We start from the raw sequence: 8,333 nt of genomic DNA, 5'->3' as shown, positions 1-8,333 counted from the left end.
GAGGACTTGATCAGAACTATTCAGATCGGATCTTTCTTAAGCGACAAACTGAGGGAGAAGCTAATCAACTTTTTGAGGAAGAATGTGAATGTCTTTGTTTGGTCTGTCTTAAACATGCCGGGCATCCCACCTGATGTGATTGTCCACTGACTAAATATCGACACCAAGCATAAGCCGGCGAGACAAAGGAAACAGAGTTTCACTCTTGAGTGACAGAAGGCCATCATGAGGAGGTTGACAGATTGCTAGCAGCTGACTTCATCTGCAAGGCGACCTATCTAGATTGGCTCGCGAATGTTATGATGGTCAAGAAAGCTAATGGTAAGTAGTGGATATGCATTGACTACATCGATCTGAATAATGTTTGTCCAAAGGATAGCTTTTCACTGCTCCTGATTGATTAACTGATCAATGCCACATTGGGCCTTCAGCTGCTCAGCTCATAGTTGCCTTCTCCGGCTACAACCAGATCTAGATGGCACTGGAGGATGAGGAGAAGGTGATATTCATTACCGATAAAGGCTTATACTGCTACAAAGTCATGCCTTTTGGTTACAAAAATGTCAGGGCTACATATCAGAGATTGGTCAACAAAGTCTTTAAGAATCAGATCGATCACAATATGGAGGTTGATGCGTAGTCATTGATAGCACCAAAAATAACTCTATTCACTACGTAGGTAGGATGAGTCGAGATCGTATCCTCAGGGACCTTGGGCTAAGTTGAGATTGCAAGATAAAAGAAAGAAACGTTGTTTTTGATTTAGAAAATAAATTATCTTAAAATTGAGGTAATTAGAAAATAAAGAGCTCGGAAGTTTTAAATTAATTTGCACTAGCAGAGTTGTATCTCTTTTTTAACTAAATAGATGTAATTAATCTTAGGAAAAATACCTGTCTTTCCTCGGCACGCTCCGTACCCGTAGATCACGGTGCATCTCTGAAAAGTACTAGGTAAACAACTCTTCTTTCCTCGGCACGCCCCATATCCGTAGATCACGGTGCGTCTCCGGAAAGTAAAAGTTGTTCCTAATATTAATCTAACAAGAAAGCATAAATAAAGCATATGAAAGGGAGCAAATAAAGAACTCATGACAATTTAAATAAAAAGCATAATCTTTATTGCATATAAAGAAATACAGGAAAGTTTAGAATAATAAACCATCTCTGTGTCGTTACAAAATTTCTTCTCCACTCTCGAGACTGCTAGCCTAGCTGCTCATGAAGTAGTCCCTTTCTATTCCTCTATGCAAGGCTCTAGAAGAATTTTTGGGCTCCCCCTTCAAATAGGAGTACAAGAGCCTTTTTATAAGTGTTAGGAGGAAGGAGTTTTACATGATTTTTCGATATGGGATTAAAAAAAATACTAAAAACCACGCGTCCAAATGCCGCACCCGCATCTACGCCCGCCTGCACGTCGTCTGCGTTCCGCATCCTGCGCTGCTGCAACGATCCGCCCCGCGTCCGCGTCGCATCCGCGTCCGTCAGCACCCCGTGTCCACGCGTTCATGCGCGGGCGTTCACGCGCCCAGAACATTATTCATGCGCCCAAAGCATTATTCACGCGTCCAAGAGAGAATTCCACGTGAAACAAGCTTTTCCATATTCCAAAAAGAAACTTTTGTTTCTTCACAATGACATCTATATCCTTTTGGATTTCTTGCATAGTATCTTCATTTTCTATAATACCGGATGCGTCTTTCTTTTATTTTAATTTTATTTTAAGTCTAATTTTCTTCAAACTTGAGTCTTTTTGATCTATGAATCGAACTCTTTGTATCGACGATTATCTTTCCTGTAAAACATAGAAAGAAACATCAAATTTTTAATAAATAAGATAAATTAAATATAATTTTTTAATTTAAAATACTTAAATTAAGTGTTTATCACACCCCCTAACTTGAATTTTGCTCGTCCTTGAGTAAAATAGATATATCAGCATTGTGTACCGACTCGGTCTTGAATCAAAATTTGGTTAGACATCCCAAAAGGTAGATGATACTTGGTCAGACCATTAAAGAGATATTTCATTGGATTATCAATTTGACCTAATTAGTGGCTAAGTATTAACTAAAGAAATTTCAAGAGCTTTTCTTTCACCAACTCCCCACTTTACTCTTTAAATTCTCTAACTTAATGGGAAAGAGGTTTATTATCTTCTTGCAATTTAGTCTCTTTTTTTTTTTTTTTAACATTGCCTATCTTTTTTTTTTTTTTTTTTTTAACATTGCCTACCTTTTTACGCGAACCATAACGCTTACTTAGGCGAAAGGGCCCGGTTACTTAGTAGGAAACCAATGTTGTTTTTTTTTTTTTTCTTTTTTTTTTAAGTAAATTTTAAGGAGAATTTTTGCATACCTCGACCTTTCCACCCAATTTCTCATTAAACAGATTCTTTATTGAGATCAGTAAGAAGAGGGTTGTAGAATCACTCCTAAAATTTGGTCTAGTCTAAACCCTACCATTCATTGGATTTTCTTAATAATTTATTCCTCAGTATCTCTAAAATTATCTTGACTATTAATCATTCATTATTTAGGATGCCTAATTGACTCTTAATCAAAATAAAATTTGGATACACAAAACTAATTATTTCTGACCATACTCGAGGATTTGATTAATTTCCTCCCCCCCCAACTTAATCTACATTATCCTCAATGAAGCAAGAAAGCAAAGAAAATAAAAGGAGAGAGTGCACCTGAGATAATTTTGCTTCGGAAGTTGAAGATAGCTTCATTGATTAATAGGCTCTTGTTCTAAATTCCTGCAGCTGCAAAAAATAAAAATAAAATCGTTGGGTTGCCTCCCAACAAGCGCTAAGTTTTATGTCTTCAGCCAGACTGAATTGAGTTTTATGACGGTTTTGGATCTACTAAATCAACAGATTCAATTAATTCTCCATCACTAATTCCATCTATGTAAGGTTTCAATCGCTGACCGTTCACTTTAAAAGTGTTCCCCTGTTTAAGATTTTTGAGTTCTATAGCTCCATGAGAAAATACCTGAGTTACAATGAAAGGTCCGTCCCAACGTGAGCGAAGTTTTTCAGGAAACAGACGCAACCTAGAATTGAAGAGCCAAACTTTTTGATTGGGCTCGAACATTTTTCGTGCAATAAATTTATCGTGGTATACTTTAATTCGAGCCTTATAAATTTTGACACTCTCATACGCTTCATTGCGTAGCTCTTCAAGTTCATTTAATTGGAGTCTCCTATTGGAACCTGTATTTTTCATATTAAAGTTAAATTGCCTTATGGCCCAAAATGCACGATGTTCCAATTCCACCGGCAAATGACAAGCTTTTCCGAATACAAGTCGATAGGGAGACATTCCTATGGGTGTTTTAAAAGCAGTACGGTAAGCCCATAATGCATCATCTAAGCGAAGAGACCAATCCTTTCTATCGGGCCTAACCGTCTTTTCTAGGATATGTTTAATCTCCCTATTTGACACCTCTGCCTGACCATTAGTTTGGGGGTGATATGGTGTGGCCACTTTGTGTGAAATATTATATTTTTTCATAAGTGCTTCAAAATATTTATTCGTAAAATGAGTCCCCCCATCACTAATGATCACCCTTGGGAAGCCAAATCGACTAATGATGTTTCGTTGGATAAAACTAATTACAATTTTATTATCATTAGTCCGTGTAGCTATTGCCTCCACCCATTTTGATACGTAATCAACTGCCACCAGAATATATTCAAATCCAAATGAGGCTGGAAAAGGTCCCATGAAATCAATCCCCCAAACATCGAAGATTTCTACTACTAAAATGGGGGTCAGCGGCATCATATCCTTCTTGGATAAATTTCCTGTTTGCTGACATCGCAGACAACTTCGGCCAAATTCATGTGCATCCTTGAAAAGCGTTGGCCAATAAAACCCACTCTGCAGTACTTTTGCTGCAGTTTTTCTTCCACTAAAATGTCCCCACATGCCGAAGAATGGCAAAAAGTGAGAATGCTTTGGAATTCACTCTCGGGGACACAACGACGAATAACTTGGTCAGGACAGTATTTGAATAGTTCAGGTTCTTTCCAGAAATAATGTTTAATTTGTGAGAAAAATCGATCCTTTTCTTGTTTTGTCCAGTGAGAAGGTACTTGTCCTGTTGACAAGTAATTGACAATATGGGCAAACCAAGGAGGACGGCTAGAGGAGATTGCGAAAAGTTGTTCGTCAGGAAATTTTTCTTTGACCTCATCTATGCTTATCGTGTGTTCAACTAAGATCCTGGAGATGTGATCAGCTACCACATTCTCAGAACCCTTCTTATCTCGGATTTCCAGATCAAATTCTTGTAAAAGAAGGATCCATCTGATCAAATGCGGTTTAGTATCTTTCTTTGAGAGAAGATGTTTCAGAGCCGCATGATCAGAGTAAACTAGAACCTTAGACCCTAACAGATATGAGCAAAATTTTTCAAGGGCGAACACTACTGCTAGTAGCTCTTTTTCTGTTGTGGTGTAGTTTAATTGGGCATCGGAAAGAGTCTTGCTAGCATAATAGATCACATGTGGCTCTTTATTGATTTTTTGGCCTAAGACGGCACCTATTGCAAAGTCAGAGGCATCACACATAATCTCAAATGGAATGGACCAGTCAGGGGATTTTATTATGGGTGCTGTTGTCAGGGCTGTTCGTAATGTGTTGAACGCTTTCAAACAGTCTTCATCAAAGACAAATGGTGTATCCTTGGCCAACAGATTGCACAAGGGTCTTGAAATCTTGCTAAAATCTTTGATGAAGCATCTATAAAATCCGACATGACCTAAGAAAGATCGTATTTGTCGGACCGAAGTAGGGGGTGGTAGTTTTGAAATGACCTCAACTTTGACTTTATCTACCTCGATCCCTTTTTCAGAAATAATATGTCCTAATACAATTCCTTTCCGCACTATGAAATGGCTCTTTTCTCAATTTAGGACAAGATTTGTCTCCATATACCGTTTAAGAACTTTGGAAAGATTATGGAGACAATCCTCAAAGGTGGTTCCAAACACAGAAAAATCATCCATAAAAACTTCAAGACATTTATCCACCATATCCGAAAAAATGGCCAGTATGCACCGTTGAAATGTAGCGGGTGCATTGCAAAGCCCGAATGGCATACGTCGAAAAGCGAAAGTGCCATAGGGGCAGGTGAAGGTAGTTTTTTCTTGATCATCTGGAAATACAGGTACTTGATTGTACCCTGAATAACCATCAAGAAAATAATAGAAACTTTGTCCTGCTAACCGTTCTAGGATTTGGTCGATGAAGGGCAATGAAAAATGATCCTTTCTAGTAACGGCATTCAGTTTTCTATAATCTATGCATACTCGCCATCCAGATGATATGCGAGTTGGAAGTAGTTCACCTTCTTCGTTCTCCACCACAGTAATACCAGATTTCTTAGGTACTACTTAAGTGGGACTGACCCATTTACTATCGGATATGGGGTAGATGATTCCAGCATCTAACCACTTTATCACCTCTTTCTTTACTACTTCACGCATGTTTGGGTTCAATCTCCTCTGCATATCTCGATGGGGTTTGGCATGTTCCTCAAAATGAATATGGTGCATGCAAATGGAGGGGTCAATTCCTTTTAAATCGGCAATGGACCAACCAATAGCCTCTTTGTGTTCCTTCAGAATACCAACCAATTGTACTTCCTGATTAGGGGTCAAGTCTGATGCAATGATTGTCGGGAGGGTGTCATTGAGTCCTAGAAATACATACTTAAGCATAGCAGGAAGAGGTTTCAATTCTAATGTAGGTGGTGATTCTAAAGATGGGACTATTGGTGTACTGGCTAATGTGGGCAATGGCTCATACTTGATTGTCCATGGAGGAGTGGTTTTATCGTGTGGTGTATCTAACAAGATGTTAACTTCTTTCATATATTCCTCAAAGTCACACACTCCAAAGTGAGCCAAGCAAGTATCTAAGGGGTCTGGTGCTAGAATTATGGGTGTTGCATCTTCTATAATATCTTCCAGTGTATTTACTTCGAAGCAACTATCCATTGATGGTCTTTGGGAAGCACCAAACACATTCAGTCTTAGTTTCTTATTCCCAAACGATACATCCATGACTCCTGTCCTACAATTAATGCATGCATTTGCCGTAGCTAGGAAGGGTCATCCTAAGATAATGGGAATTTGTCTGGGGTTGCCACTTAATTCCATATCGAGAACCGAAAAATCAACTGGAAAGTAAAACTCATCTACCTTAACTAAGACATCCTCAAGCATTCCACGTGGTTCCTTAATTGATCTGTCGGCTAACTGCAGTGTGACTGATGTGGGTTTCAGTTCTCCAAATCCAAAAAGTTCATACACCGAACTAGGTAAAAGATTCACACTTGCCCCTAAATCCAGAAGAGCTTTTTCAATGTGATAATCTCCTATAACACAGGAAATGATGGGGGCTCCTGGGTCCTTAAGCTTTGGAGGAGTGGCATGTTGGAAGACAGAACTAGCCTGTTCAGTGAGACGTACTTTCTTTGAGATTTATGATCTAGATTTACGTTTTTGGGTGCACAAATCCTTCAAAAATTTGGCATAAGCAGGGACCTGTTTGATTGCGTCTAGAAGGGGAAGATTAATTTGGACTTGCTTAAACAATTCCAACATCTCATCAAGTTTTCCTCCCTTCTTATCTACAGGAATAGGGGCTTTCAGGGCATCCAAAAATGGGGCTTTAGGCAAGTAAGATGATTCCGGTGCAGTTGGTTCCTTCTCTATTTTCAGGTCCTCCTTGTTCTTGGGTGATTTGGATTCGGTTAGAGGTTTAGGGTCGGTCTCATTGGTTTTACTAGTGTGTTCAATGACCTTCCCACTTCTCAGAGTCATGATTGATTTGGCATGTTCAGAAAAAGCTACTGGGGTATTAGAACTCTCAAGCACAAATTGCCCTCTTGGGTTGCTCTCGGGTTGGCTAGGAAATTTTTCTCCTTCCCTCCTACTGAATGCAGTTGCTAGTTGACCTATTTGGGTCTCTAGCTTAGCAATGGATTGTGTGTGGGAGTTAAGGGTCTGAGTGTTGACTTCTAATCATTCTAGTGCTTTCAGGACTTTTTCCTCAAAAACTGAGCTGTGACTAGTAGTAGACGGTTGAGGAACATTTTAAAATTGATGGTATGGTCCATGCTTATATGTTGGGTCTTGATATTGAGGTCGAGGTGTGGCAGGACCAACTACTGGTTGTGATCTCCAGAAAAAATTTGGATGGTTTCTCCAGCCGGGGTTATAAGTGTTCGAATATGGATCGTTTCCTGGTCTGCGAGCTTGTTGGACTTGAGCTTGCTGAACCTGCTCGTGCACAAACTCAGGAAATTGAGGTGTGGCTGGGCATTCACTAACAAAATGGTTCGGACTTGCACACAATGCACAAACTTCTTGGATTGGGTTAGGTGGAATCGGGGATTGTCCAGTATTTAGAAGACGATCTAATTTTTGGGACAGTTCATCTACCTTTTGATGGATATCTATGGCATTTTCTACTTCATGTATTCCACCTCTTTTTGGGTTTAACATGGGTTTATCTCTAATAGAGGCAGACATATGATGTAATGAATTTTCACTTAAAATTTCAAACAGTTGCCATGCCTCATCCTCACTTTTCAGCATAAATGTCCCACCGCATGATGCATCGACCATTTGTCGATGTCTTTCAGAGAGCCCATCATAAAAATATTGGATTAACTGCCACTTGGGTACAGCATGGTGGGGATATTTTTTAATAAGGTCCTTTAATCTCTCCCATATTTCATGAAATATTTCTCCATCTAATTGGAAAAAACTAGTTATGGCTTTCCTTATTTGATTAGTTTTTCCTATGAGAAAATATTTCTTGAGAAACTCTCCTTGCAGCTGGTCCCAGGTTGATATAGTCATGGAATCCAAAGTATGTAGCCAGTATTTGGCTTTGTCCTTAAGTGAAAAAGGAAATAATTTCAACCTAAGAGCATCATCGGAGAAGTTGTGAATTTTGACAGTTGAGCATATTTCAAAAAATTCTTCAAGATGTTTATAAGGGTCCTCATTACTAAGTCCATAAAATGAAGGTAACATTTGGATTATACTGGACTTAATTTCATATTGAGTGGCCTCCACAGGGGGTACTTGAATACAAGGAGAGTAGGTATATGTGGAAGGAGTAAAGTACTCCTTCAATTGCTTGGGTGGATCATTCTCCTGATTTTGGTCCATATTTTTACGTCTGTTGGCTCTAAAGGTTCTTTCTATTTCTGGATCAAAAGATTGGATTTCTGGTCGTAACGATCTATGGCCAAGCATACACCTTACAATTATACTGTAGAGCAAACACAAATTTTTTTTTT

General features: G+C 39.0%; 1 non-coding gene across 1 annotated transcript; it reads left to right on the top strand.

Moving 5' to 3' along the window:
- The first annotated feature begins 7,709 nt into the window (after positions 1-7,709).
- LOC140859603 (small nucleolar RNA R71) lies at positions 7,710-7,815 on the top strand. The gene has a single exon (XR_012143143.1). It is a non-coding gene; the product is annotated as a small nucleolar RNA R71 (small nucleolar RNA).
- Positions 7,816-8,333: the final 518 nt, after the last annotated feature.

The sequence above is a fragment of the Elaeis guineensis genome, chromosome 7, assembly GCF_000442705.2.
Source record: "Elaeis guineensis isolate ETL-2024a chromosome 7, EG11, whole genome shotgun sequence".
In the NCBI taxonomy this organism is placed as follows: domain Eukaryota; kingdom Viridiplantae; phylum Streptophyta; class Magnoliopsida; order Arecales; family Arecaceae; genus Elaeis; species Elaeis guineensis.
Note: the sequence above shows the minus strand (reverse complement) of the source record. Positions and strands in the feature narration are given on the sequence as shown.